Source organism: Sceloporus undulatus, chromosome 2, assembly GCF_019175285.1.
Source record: "Sceloporus undulatus isolate JIND9_A2432 ecotype Alabama chromosome 2, SceUnd_v1.1, whole genome shotgun sequence".
NCBI classification, from domain to species: Eukaryota; Metazoa; Chordata; class Lepidosauria; order Squamata; family Phrynosomatidae; genus Sceloporus; species Sceloporus undulatus.
Genome location: NC_056523.1, coordinates 282,870,681 through 282,884,306, shown reverse-complemented (window position 1 = coordinate 282,884,306; position 13,626 = coordinate 282,870,681).

Sequence of the window (13,626 nt, the reverse complement as noted above, 5' to 3'; positions counted from 1 at the left end):
GCAGGAGGGCTGTGCACCATCAATTGGAGATGAATTCCATCAGCTCTGCCTGAGTGCAAATTTGGATGTGACAGAAATTCTCAAAAATGAATATTGCAGTGTCATAAATTGGATCTTCCTAATTTATTCAAATCTGCTCTGGACTTTAAAGGATTCTTCCTTCCTCCCCTCACCAGCCCTAATCACATCATCCCTTCCAAATTTAATTCCTTTAATGCTAAATGACGTACCAGGATTGTGTGAAAAAGAACTTGCTGCCTTTCGTATTTTACCTTTTGAAATATCTTGTGGAGCTTCACAATGTTCCATTATCAGCTGATAAACCTTGTCAGTGGTCCTATTGGCCAGTTTGGGGGGTGGGGGATCCAAAATTTGCTGGATTAGGAACAATTAAAAAGTCACACAGAGTTAGAAAGCTTTCAAGTTTGTCAAAACTCATCCAAAAGGATCTGCATTATAAAGATGCTATAATTGATCAACCCGGTTACCTGTAGATTTTATCTATTTCATAGAGTCCCAGATTTAGAAGGCACTCCTAGCACTGGGAAAGATTGCCGGATCCCATCTTGTTATGAAACTTTGCTTATGGTAACACTACATCAGCAACCTGTCTCCCAATTTGTCTTTTGTTCAAAATACATCTGACATGATACACATAAATTAATCACCAGTGGTGATGGATGGTGGCTCCCATGTCAATAGAATGATCAATCCATTCTGGGTTTTAGTCTAAACCTTAGTGGAGCTCTTCAAGGTGCTGTGACTATTTTGGTGAGAACTTTTCAATGTAGCTCTTTGGACAGCTTGAGATGAGAATGTTCATTCATGTCTCTCCTGTGGAATTTCCTCCCATGGGAGACTATGGCTGCATCCACATCCAGTTTGATCCCATTTTAACTTTTATGGCTGAATGCTATGGAATTCTGGGATCTGTAGTTTTGTGAGACATTTCTTCTCTGTCAGAGAGTGCTGGTGCCATAACAAACTACAATTTCCAGAATTCCATAACGTTGAGCCATTGCAGTTAAAGTGGTGTCAAACTAGATTATTTCTACACTACAAAGCAGCCTAAATTGGATACTTCTCTTTTCTTCTACCTTTACATTTATCCAGTCCTTTGACTATTAATTTGCTGTTGCAGAAGATCTTTTAATTGAAGGTGTGCTGTATTTTCATCATCATTATTATGTTTTAATTGCCTTTTTAATTATTTTATATTAATGTTCTTAATATGATTGTTTATGTAATTGCTTTTAAGAAACCTTTTATATTATCCATTGTTTTAATTATATTTTAATTTATATTGTGAATCCCTCTGGCCCCATATTGGGAAAAAGGTGGGCTATAAATTAAGTACATGAAGGTTGAGTAGCCTTTATCCACAATTCTGAAATCTGAAATACTCCAAAATCTAAAGTGAAGTCGAAGGCTTTCATGGCTGGCATCCATGGTTTTTTGTGGGTTTTTTGGGCTATATGGCCATGTTCTAGAAGATTTTCTTCCTGATGCTTCGCCAGCATCTGTGGCTGGCATTTTCAGCCTCATGGGTTGCTGAGATAATGACACCATTGTTTTCTGGTGGTTCGGTATGTACAAACTTTGTTTGGTGCACAAAATTATTTAAAATATGATGTAAAAAATTACCTTCAAGGGATGTTTATAAGCTGTATATGAAATGCAAATGAATTTATGTTTGGACTTGGGTCCCATCTCCAAGTTGTGTCACCCAGTGCAGGGGGCAAGGCTTTGGGAGTGGGGTGCTCCCACCTTCCTGCCCATGACTACTCAGCTGGGTGTTACCCCTCTTCTGGGGTGTCACCCAGTGCAGTCCACATTCCCTGTACTGCCCCATCCCCCTAGCGTCACCACTGCTGCACAATAAACTATGGCTTGAGCAACCTTGGAAAGTAACAATACAGGAGAAGTGGGAGTGTATCAGCCCAGAGAGTACTCTCAATTTCCAAACCAAGCTATGGCTGCAACATCTGCACTGGGCTATATTGACATAGTTGCATTCTTCTTCCTCAATGGCTTCAGTAACCCATTCATTTCTAGTGAAAAGGAAGATAGCAGTTGGGGACAGATAAGGATGTTCCCCAGGTAAATTCTGCCCCCTTTGGGGCAAGTTAATTCTGTACAGGTTGTAGACTGTTTTGATCTGTTTAAACTGTTAATTTAAATGTTCTATTAAATTGTTTGATATGTTTGTAGACTGTTTAAATTATTCGTCATTGTTTTAAGCTCAAATTGTTATAAATGGTATAAAATGACTTCATCTGTATGCACTCATTATTCTGTGCTATTAGGTGGGATACAATAAATAAATAAATAAATAAATAAATAAATAATCCCTGTCTGTCTGAAACCTGACAGCCAAGTTCTACAGAAGTGGAGAAATAGTTCTGTTCTTGACTGCTTTTGTCTTATTCTGTGAACACCGGTTAGGATACATAGCAAACTGCTTTGCATGGTTTAGTTGGTGGTGCAGTGGAGTCAAGACTCACAGGGTCTGAGTGCTTGGTTTATTTTGGGTTTTTTTTAATTATTATATCAAAGGTGATGTCACCTTTTCTCTACTCATTTAGCTTTCTTTGCTCTCTTGAGCTTACCTGCAATCCTCTGGAAGAGAAATGGATTTTCCCCAGCAACAAGATAATGTTGTGAGCTGTTCTAACACAAACCATTTTGTTGCAACTTATCAATGAATGGGTAATTCATCTCTGTGTAAAGGTGACAGTTGCTGGAATCGGTTTGCTGATATGAATCAATACAGCTGCCTGCAGTTCTGGACTCTCCTTGGTGTTGTAGCTTTGAGATTGCTATGATGACAATACACATTCCAAAATTTTACCTCTCTAGTACTTCTGTTAATGGGTTGAAGATAATAAAATATAGAGTGCTAGAATGCTGTGAATCATATCTGGCCATTCAGAAGAAAGACCACAGCACATAGTTAAACTGTAGAATTCACTGTACATGGCTACCAGCTCTGATGGCTTTAAAAGTGGATGCATTCATGGAGGATGGGGCCATCAATGCCTACTAGCTGGATGGCCAAATCTTACTTTGATTATTCCAGGCAGTGCACATCTGTATATCAATTGCTTCGAAGAATAAGATGGGAGGGTGATTTGCACTTCTGTTCCACCAGTGGGATTCCCAGAAGCAATTTACTGACCATTGTGTGAACAGAATGTTGGACAGGATTGGGCTTGGGTTTGATCCAACTTGCTCTTCTTGATAGCTGTTTGCTTTTTTAATGCACTATTAAGAATTAACATTTCTTAGTTTTCTCCTTCAGAATGATAAAAAAATGGATACTTTCATTTCATTGAATGACCTTTTCTAGGTAGAACAGAACATCTATAAACCCATGAAACCCATCAGTCTGTCCACAAGATGTATGCACCATTCACAGGTGCATACACACTTGTCAAATGCAGTCTTAATGAAGAAATAATTGGTTAAAGAGGAAATATTGACTGACATGAAACTCTGCCTTCTCATACTCCACAGGTAACAATGCATTTAAATCAAATGTGTGGAATAATTTACTTGCTAATCACTAAAAATGGAATTCTATAGCATTCAACAATTCATTAATATTCCTAGTATTTCAGTTTGTCTCACCATGATATGGTACTCTAAGGAGTAACAAAAGAGAAGGAGGTAGCAAGGTTGCATGTTGAATATGTTATCACTGGATTTTATGTCTTGTGTTTTGTAATGTATGGCTTTAGCTTGGATTTTGTTGGTACTTTATTATTCTGTTGTTCTTTGCTCCTTTTGGAGGATTTTTATTTTGAAATTAAACAGCCTGGGTTATACTATTTCATACCACGGAAGCGGGGAATCACATGGTTGAATGATTCCCCTGCTCCCCATGCACACAGAAAACTAGCATATCAAAATAAGTCTAGGTCATGTTATTTTCCCCTAACATGCTTATGTTCTATGTGGTGGGAACTGTTTTTGTATAGAAACATTGAGGCCAGAACATGATAACTCTAATGTATGTAGCGTACATGGCAACTCTCACTTGTTTTGCACATTGTAAGGATAACATTCCTTCGCATAAGCAACATTTCTATTAGCCATTAATGTAGCTGTGGAAATGTTGTCATTAGAGTCACGAGTGGTAAACTAATGTTATGAGATATCCTCAATAAAAATGAATATTAAACTTTGATGCATACAGCAGGAAGTTGTCTGTTTCCAGAGTCTGCACAAATTGTTAAGGAGGCATGATGGACAGGGTAAGGTTGGTGGCTTGGATCCCTGACCATCTTGGGAAAATGTCAAGCCTCATTTCAAAAGTACAAACTTGAAGATGTACTCCAACCCCTACTTCTGCTGGCAAGGAAATGGTCTCATTGTTGAGAGAAATCAGTACTTAACTATCTTGCCTACCTCCACCAAAATTGCCAAACTGGCTCAGACTGGTACACCCCCATTGTGAGGTATTGTGCACTTCCAGTGATCTTGAGCAACCCTATCTGGATTTGAAAGAGGGTAGATGTCTACGATTAATTGGCTTTGTCTTGTGTAAGCAACTCCATTGTTCTCTACCACCCAGAGCATAAAAGAGTCATTATCAGGACCTGAAGTGTATGTTCACCTCTGCCCTTTGCAGGTACATGTTTTGTTTTTGAACCCACTATAGAACAACATTGAGACCATGTTTTGTCCCACCCAGAGGTGTTTCTCTCACTTTAGGAGTTAGGAAAAGGACAAACTCAGAGACAGAGAGTGATAGTCTCTCTCTGAGACCTGCCTCCCTGCCTTTTGCTGTTTTGATCTCCAGTCATTCAGACTCTTCTTCACATCAGATAGTGAGAAAATCAATGTATGTTTTAGTCAGTAGTCCCATAATCCTAGCTACACCCTTCTTAGATTGGTCAGGAGTAAGGTTTTTAATTGTCATGTCATTCTCCCTTCCCTTTTACTTTGAGAAACAGTTTGCACTGTATACTGTTCTGTTGGTTTCTGCTGCTATTTGTTTTTCTGTCTTTTAAATAAAGTTTTGGGGGTTTTTTTGCTGCAAAATCAGTTTGTGTTTTTACCTTATTTTCACTTGCAATCACTGTGGTTAATTGTGTATTTTTAAAACTTTCAGCATATAAGGTCCTGTAGACAGTTAGTGCCTGAAGGAGCTTTTTCCTCCAGAGCAGTAAATCCAATGTGCTGCTCTTAACACTAGAATCTGTACAATGTACAGATCACAGGCTGGGGAAATGGTAGTGTATACACACACACACACACACACACACACTCATTTTAATGTAAACTTTTGTGGATTAGAACCCTCTTCCCTTAGCTTCCCATGAAGTGGATTTTAGACTCCTCCCTCCATAACTGTCATCTTCCGGCCTATGAGGGAGTTGACCAGGCCAGCCCAGCTCCATCAGGGCTAGCCTGAAGAAGAAGAGCCCTCCCTCCGGTCCATCTGCCTTGGTCCAGGCCTCAGAGGGAGAGAAGAATGCTGGACTTGATCCCCTCCCCCCCTCACCATTCCCTCCTCCTTTTGTGTCGTGTCGTTTAGATTGTAAGCCTGAGGGCAGGGAACCGTCTATTATCCCCTCTGTTGTAAACCACCCGGATTCCCAGTGATTGGGAGGTATATAAATAAATCCTATTATTATTATTATTATTATTATTATTATTAGTTCACAAAAGGCTATGTTATCTGGTGTTCTTAATGGCTCTTAATGTTACCTTCTGAATATTGTTTTTATAGGGACTCCTGGTAAGTGTATGGAGGGCAGATACAGGAGCCCTATAACTGTCATCTCTAGTTGAAAATGAGGTGTAAATGCATTTAATAAAATATATCTAAGCAAAGGTAATACTTACTCTAAAGAATGGTCACAATTCTACAGCATGATGTACATTATGTAACTTTTTTTACATTAAATTTTTATTAATTTTTAGCATGAACAATATGATTTACAATCAGAGTATATGCAAACATAAAGAAATGGGAAGAAGAAAACAAGAAAAGAAGCATACAACTAATACACAGTAGAGCTCTGTTTCCCCCCCATCTTGTCTACAGCACACCTGCGTCATACGCGGGCGCGCTTTACGTGGACTTGAGTTTATGGCTCAAGCCGCAGGAAGCGTGCGGGTAGAAGGGGCGGCACGTCCCATTCAGTTGAATGGACACGCGCGCCTGTGGCACCCACATGCCGCTGTGCCACCGCACCGTCATGCACGAGCCCCATTGTTTCCAATGGGGCTTGAGCATAGGCAGAATTCGCCTTACGTGGAGGGGTCCGGAATGGATCCCCCACGTAAGGAGAGGGACGACTGTATAATTAAAATAAAAATTAAAAAGAAAAATAAATCTACCTTTACAGATTCAACTAAATAATCCTACTAAAATCATTAATAACCATATACAGATTATTACATCATCAGATGTATTTCTTATTTGTCAGGAAATCCGTAAGTGGTTTCCAGTCTTTTAAAAAGTCTTCAGTTGGCTTTTTCTTTAGAACCCATGTTAGTTTGGCCATTTGGACTAACTCAGCAACCTTAACAATCCAGTCTTTCATTGTCAGTGCTTCAATCCTTTCTCAGGTTTGAGCAAACAACATTCTTGCTGTTGTTGTCCTATATTGAAGAAGTAACCCATATTTAATATCCAGTTCTTTATCCATAATACACAACAGAAAAATTTCTGGTAGTATTACAGAATATATTTTTAGAAATTTCTTTAGAATAACATATAAATCTTTGACCAGTAATTTCTTGCTTATAAGTCCATCACATATATTTTCTTCATTGTGTAACTGTATGCATACTTAGATACATAACAGAGGCACTAAGGAATGCTTGCAGTAAATTGCAAAGGTGCATATCAGGACACTGGCAAAAGTCTCCCAATGCATATCAGGCTCTACCAATACACATTAGCACTCCCTAACCAGTGTCCCAATGCACATCAGTCCTGTTGTGCATTGGATCCCATTATGTATTGGTCCCAATGCTTCTTGATCCCATTGTGTATCACATCCCATTGTGCGTAAGTCATGATGCACAATAGTCATTTTGCTGGCTCCCTTTTGTAGTAACATATCAGCCCCATGTTAAATATGGACATTGTGAACCTATTCAGAATATGTCTATTCCCCACAGACATAAGTCCACTTGGGAAGACAAAAGTCCCCAAGTGAATTCTGGCCAGTGCTCATCACAATTAGAGAAGTCCAAGAATGGAACCAGTTACCTGCTGGGATCTCCCTCATTTAATGTGTTCAAACAGGTTTGACAGACAAGTGCAGAACAGGATAACCAAAATGATTAAAGGACTGGAGCAACCCTTTTTTGAAGAAAGTTTACAACACTGGAGGCTGTTTAGCATAGAAAAAAGGAGACATAATAGAGGGTTATAAAATAATGTGTGGTGTGGTGAAAAATGGGTAGGGAGAAGCTCCTGTGGTGGGTAGTTCCAGGGTTCAGCTAAACTTTTTACAGAGCTATCCAAGGTGCTGAACATGGATAGATCGATTAAAGTTTAGTATAAATGCTGGGGTATATTTATCATACCACTGATGTCATAACAACCTACTTCCTCTGAAGAAAAGGATTTTACCTTCTTCCACAATGCCATCCAAGATTCCAAGATCATAAAATGAAGCTAAATGGTCAGTGTTTACACTGAAACTGGGATTTAGTGTCACAAGGACATTGTGATGATTGAAGACTGCAATCACTTTAAATTCAGATAAATTCAAAGCGGTTAGGGCCACAAATGGCTACCAGTCCAGAAGGTGATACATAATTTTCCATATCAGATGGAGTGTCCTCCTATTTTAGTTGCAAGGAAATGAGAAATGTTCCTGTCATATTTGTGTTCTGCTTGTAAGCTTTCCATTAGATAAATTCTTGGTATTGTGTGAGCAGAATTCTGGACCAGATAGACATTTGGTTTACTCCAACAAGGCTCTTCTTATGTTCTTATAATGTAAGTCATCCATTGAGAATGATCCAGCTTTCCATTTCTTGTAATCAAGTAGGGTTTGAATTAGATTGTGTACAAGATCACCTCTAGCTCCATGACACTACTTTGTACTAGTGCTGGGATACAGATGGTATTGAAACCCTGCATGAGGTAGTGGTTTGAGCATTAGACTATGACTCTGAAGACTAGGTTCAAATCCCTGCTCAGCTGTGAGATCTGTTGGGTGACCTTTGGCAAGTCACATTCCTTCAGTCTCAGAGGAAGGCAAAGTCAAGCATCCTATAAACAATTTTTACCAAGAAAACCCCATGATAAATTCACCTTGGGGTCACCATAAATAAAAAAATGACTTGAAGGCACACAATAATAACAACAAAGAATAATACTGCTAATAATCAGAGCTGGACTGATTATTATTGCCTGAATAAATAGGATGTCCTTCCTATTTCATGCACAGAAGTGTACTGGAATAATAGTTGACATTTTCTTCAGGATAATGGGAAAGCATCATCCATAGCACCCAAAGCATCAGACAATATGTTATGTGGCACACAATTCTCTTTTGCAAAATCTTGTTGCTGCACCTCACTTTGATTAATGGGAGGGCTGACCCTGAAAATATTGCAGCTCTTCTCCAGGTCTCTTCTTAATTTTCAGTTCATTTCAAGGTAGCTTGTAACATCAGACTGCCTGTGTCAGCTGTGCCTGTAAGATTTTAAGAGAAGATGAACTTAAAGCACAGATTTCAAATGGAATATACCAATATACAAACCTGAAATAAGCCACTTAGAACTTATTTGTTTGAACCATACTACAGATCAGTGGTGGTTTTACTGTTTGGGCAGGTGGGACACTGATCACCTAATCCCCAACCCCTTCCCAACAAGGGGGGGGGGTAGTACTAGAGCTGCCAATGCAGGTGTTTGTGTGGAAAACTACAAGTAATTGGCCTTATCCCTGGGGAACCCTTGTCTCTATTTCTTGTGACCTCACCCCCTGACCCACCAGTCCCAGTGGCAAAACCAGAGCGCTCAGTTGGCTAGGGAGCTCATATTGTTGTTGGGATTACATACTTCTGTAATGCTATCATGGCAGAAATGCTCTTGGGGAGATAGAGGCTTTAGATATTCCTTTCCCCTTGTTCCCCAAGAATTACTAGTATTTATTACCCATCCCGGCCACACAGGAGCAAGTGAAGATGCAATCTGCAGATTGGGGTCAGATTTTGGCCTTAGTCACAGTAGCTGGGACACAGGTAGGGTTCAGGCTCCTTCAAGCCTGGAAACATCACCAAACCTGATATGCCATAGCAAAAAATTGGTTCTTGTGTGGGAGAGTTTGCACACATACATAAAGGGAGCCCTTATTTTTGCCCAGTGAGCATCATGGCACAGCTACACAGTTTTTAAAGTAAGGCAATATTTTTGTGGTATTCACAAAGAAACTTTTTTCATTTTTTTTCCAGAGCAGTACAAATCTAGTGTTCAGAACTGGGGTCGGATCATTTGAGGTTTTCAGTTTTGTAATGAAATAGTCCTCTTGAAATTAGGCACATCGTGCCTCGTCCTCCCTTGCCATTTAAGTAATTGAACCATCTTAAATGTTTCTAATAGAAGAAATGGGTCATAAGGTATGTCATTAAGCTTAAGAGTAATTTGTTCAGTTTCCCAAAGGTCCCTAGAGGATTTTCTGAGGGTACATTCTCACTGTATCTGTACATAATCAGAGGACCACAGGCCAAGCTGTCTCTAGATATTAAGAATACCATGATGCTTTTAAAAGCATAGGGTCACTTAATGCTGTAGTGGTGAATTTGTTTGTTTGTTTGTTTAGGTAATGGTAACCATTGACCATCAGCCAAAGAAGTTAAAACATGTTTTTAAACAGAAGTTAATGACAGCAAAGGGTGTGTGCAATGCTGTGGTAGATGTGGCATATAAAGCTCCTACCATCACAACTGGGCTCACTATAGGTGGTGTCTTGACCCTTCTGGCTAATTTTGATTAATTTTTGACCCCTTTTCTTTCTGGGGTTTATAGGTTCATGATAAGTTTAGGGGGTGGTCCAAACCACTCCATTTGCAGGCAGTTTGAGGGGCTTTTGGCTGATATGGTGATGAAAAAATATGACAAATATTGGTGTAGGCATTAAAAGAAACACATATACAAATGAGTGGTTAGGGAATTTGGGAGCTCATCAGAGGCCATGATGGATTTCAAAATTGGACCTTTGATGCTGCATGTATAAAATCAATTGCTAAATGGTCAATCAACATTCACATTAAGTCAGTGGTTTACTGAGTTAGGGCTATTGGATTTTGATCTGTACAGTTTTACCTAAGCTTACCTGTTTGGGCATGGGCAGTACTTTTTTTAGCTACATCAGCAATGGCATAACCCGCCTTAATCCTAGAAACAGAAGATGTGATGGAGTAGCTTCTTCCAGGATATTACAGCTTCATAAAACCTAATGGTTCTGGCCAGAGAAGAAGATACTTTTAAAAGTACACCTTCACAGACATACAGAAGAGCTAACCCAGCTCTGCCTAACTGTTTACACTAGGTTTCTGCATTATTGACTGGCACTCTTGAGCAAAGAAATGATAGCTCCATCAACATGCTCACATAAATGCCAGTTAAATATGAAATGATTTTATGATCCTATAGAGTTTAAAGCTTAAATTCTGGAATAAATGTCAGGAGCTCTTTATTAAGACTGTGAAAGGGCTGATTTGAGATTTATTTATTTATTTATTTAGAAAAAGGACACAAGAAAAGCCATCTTGGACCAGACCAAAGGCTTACCTAATCCAGACTTCTGTTCATTTTCTTTTCTATTGCTTAAAGGAAGGGCACAAATAGGATGTGACGACAATACCACTCTCCATTTTGTGGGTCCCAGCAGCTGATATATAGAAATGTGCTGTCTCTGATACTGCAGATGATACACAACCATCATGAGAAAGTGACCTCCAAAAATCTCTGAAAGTGCCTGCTATTGGTTGTCTCAGGGCTTTGGGTGCACCCGATTGGCTACAGGGCCAGGAGGGCCGGTGCCTTCTTCCTTCTCCTGGTCCTGATTGGTTCATAGGCCTATAAAAGGCCACATGGCATCCTGCCTGGGTGCCATTTTTCCTTGGCTCTCCCACTCTCCCTCCCTTGGTTAGGGTGTGGTGTTGTCACAACTTTTGAGGGTGGTATCATAGGTCCTGGATCTGGTGGGCATGGTTTCCAGGGCCACATAGCACTGGATTGGGAATCCTTCAGGACCCAGGAGCAATGAGAGCAGGCAGTGTGGCCATTGCGGGGCCACATCAATTCAGCATCTCCCGGTGACAAGGGGCTTAACAGCGAACATGCAATCGTCTGGTTGCATGTCTATAGAGGGTTTTTTTGTTTGTCATCCTGAAGCTTGGCCGTGACCAAGCAATATGGTTCATCAACCAACCAGTGGTTGATTGATGACAGATCCAGACCTTATGCTTTGGGCCAACCCTACCCCTGTTCTGCTTGGTTATAATAAAGTTGTGGCATTTCATCTAACCTTGTGTTTGGGTTTTATTGATGACTTCCCTCCACAGCAAATCTTCCTTCCATTTCTTTTTCCATCATGAACTGGAAGTTCGGGTAGACATTGTTCAGATGGTTCAAAAAGGAACACAGGAGACACTATAGACTAGGCCAGACAGAAAAACAAGCAGTAGCAGAACATGCTATAAGCCAACCTGGGCATAAAATGCTATTTGAAAACAGTGTAATTCTGGACTATGCTAACAACTCTCAGGTCAGAATGCACAGAGAAGCTGTTGAAATCCACAAACACCTGGACAACTTCAACAGGAAAGAAGAAACCCTGAAAGTAAACAACGTTTGGCTACCAGTCCTGAAGAACACCAAAATCAAGACTCAGAACATGGAAATGAACACCTCCCAGGGTCAAGGATTTTCCCAGCAGACAATGGATTACTAATTGAATAGACACAAAACCTCCTTGTGTGCCCCACCTTTTCTGGTGCCCTGACCCCCCTTGTTCTTGTCAGGGATTTGAAGGGTTAAAACACAGCACACAGGGAAATGCTTAATGTGTGTGTGTTTGGCCATGAGCATTCAGCAGAAGGACAAGGTTGATCAGCACAGCTGATACTTATTGGCTCAAGGACACTTTAGTGTCTAGGTGCACGTAGCCATGGATGATGAAACCACCTGGCTGGATTGCACAGGGGACACTTGTCATGGTTACACACAGGAACTTACTGGGTTTGGGAGACCATATGGTCTGGAGTCTATATAAACCCAGTGGTTGCAAGTGATAGCTTGTGGGTTTGTAGTAGGAGTTGGTTTGGTATGGTTTGGAGTTTTGGAGATCATTATTTGTATTATAGCACTGTGAATAAAGAGCACTTTGGGAGATTTGGCTTCTCTGGTGGTTTATCAGTAGAAGTCTTGCATCACTTTGCTGAGTGTCCCCTGAGGTTCCTGCATTGCTTCAGTTCCTGGAAGACATCCAGTTGCTGTTATCCCAACTGCTTTTGGAGCCACGCTTCTGCTTCTAAAATTGCTAGCTCTGATACAAAGGTCTGATTTAACCCCAGGACTCGTTTGAGTTGCTGACAGTGGTTGTTGGACCCCAGCAGTTGTGCTGACAGTTCAAGCAAGCCATGATGCTGAAGAAGGCAGGAATGGTGTGCTTGCATTCACTTGCTCCTCCTTCTCTTATGCCTTAGTCCTTCATCCAGAGAAGGGAGGCAGGTGCATGTGCTCATTCGCCTCTCCTTCTCCAGTGCTTTGACTGCCTTGTCCAAGTGAACTATAACACCAGAAAAAGTGATAGAGACAGGAGGAGGGCCCAAGGGTGCCATGCCTCCTTGGATATGTCACATGATGTGGTCTACACTCCACGCACCACCCTGGAATCTAGTGCCTCCAACTGTCATGAATAGGCATGGACAGACAGACCCAATGCCATCCCACTTTTCCAGCTGCTTTTTAAATGTCCCAATTTCTCTCACATCCTCCTACTTGCCTCTGTCTACAGCTTATTTCAGTTGCTGTAAACAGAGTTCAAAGTGCAAAAGTAGTCTGAATCCAATTCAGCATGGGGAAGAGGAAAGGAGGAGGCAGAATCTTGTGCATCCCAGTAGGCTTGAACAAAAGCAAATTTCTATAGCCATTCCTAGCTTCAGGGACGTAGCCAGGATTTTGGGAAGGGGGGGTCCAGACTAAGTGCCACCATTTTGAGATGCTAAGAGCCCCCCCAAGACACAAAATGTAGAAAAAATGTAGGACGTGATGCACGACAAAATGTAGGACAAATTGTAGGATGTTCAAAAATGGAGAACACACCCAACTAAAAGCCAAAAACATTAATAAAAACAATATAAATTCATGTTTCTCAGTCATGCTCAAAATGGAGAACATTTTGACATTCTTCCTGGATAGGAAGTTGGGATATAGCTTTGTGTGTTAGACTAGGAGGAACTTCCTGAGAGTAAGGGCTGTTCAACAGTGGAACACTCTCCTTCCTCGGAGTGCAGCAGAGTCTCCTTCTTTGGAGGTCTTTAAGCAGAGGCTGGATTATTATTATTATTAATAATAATAATAATAATAATAATAATAATAATAATAATAATAATAATAATAATAATAATAATCTTTATTTAT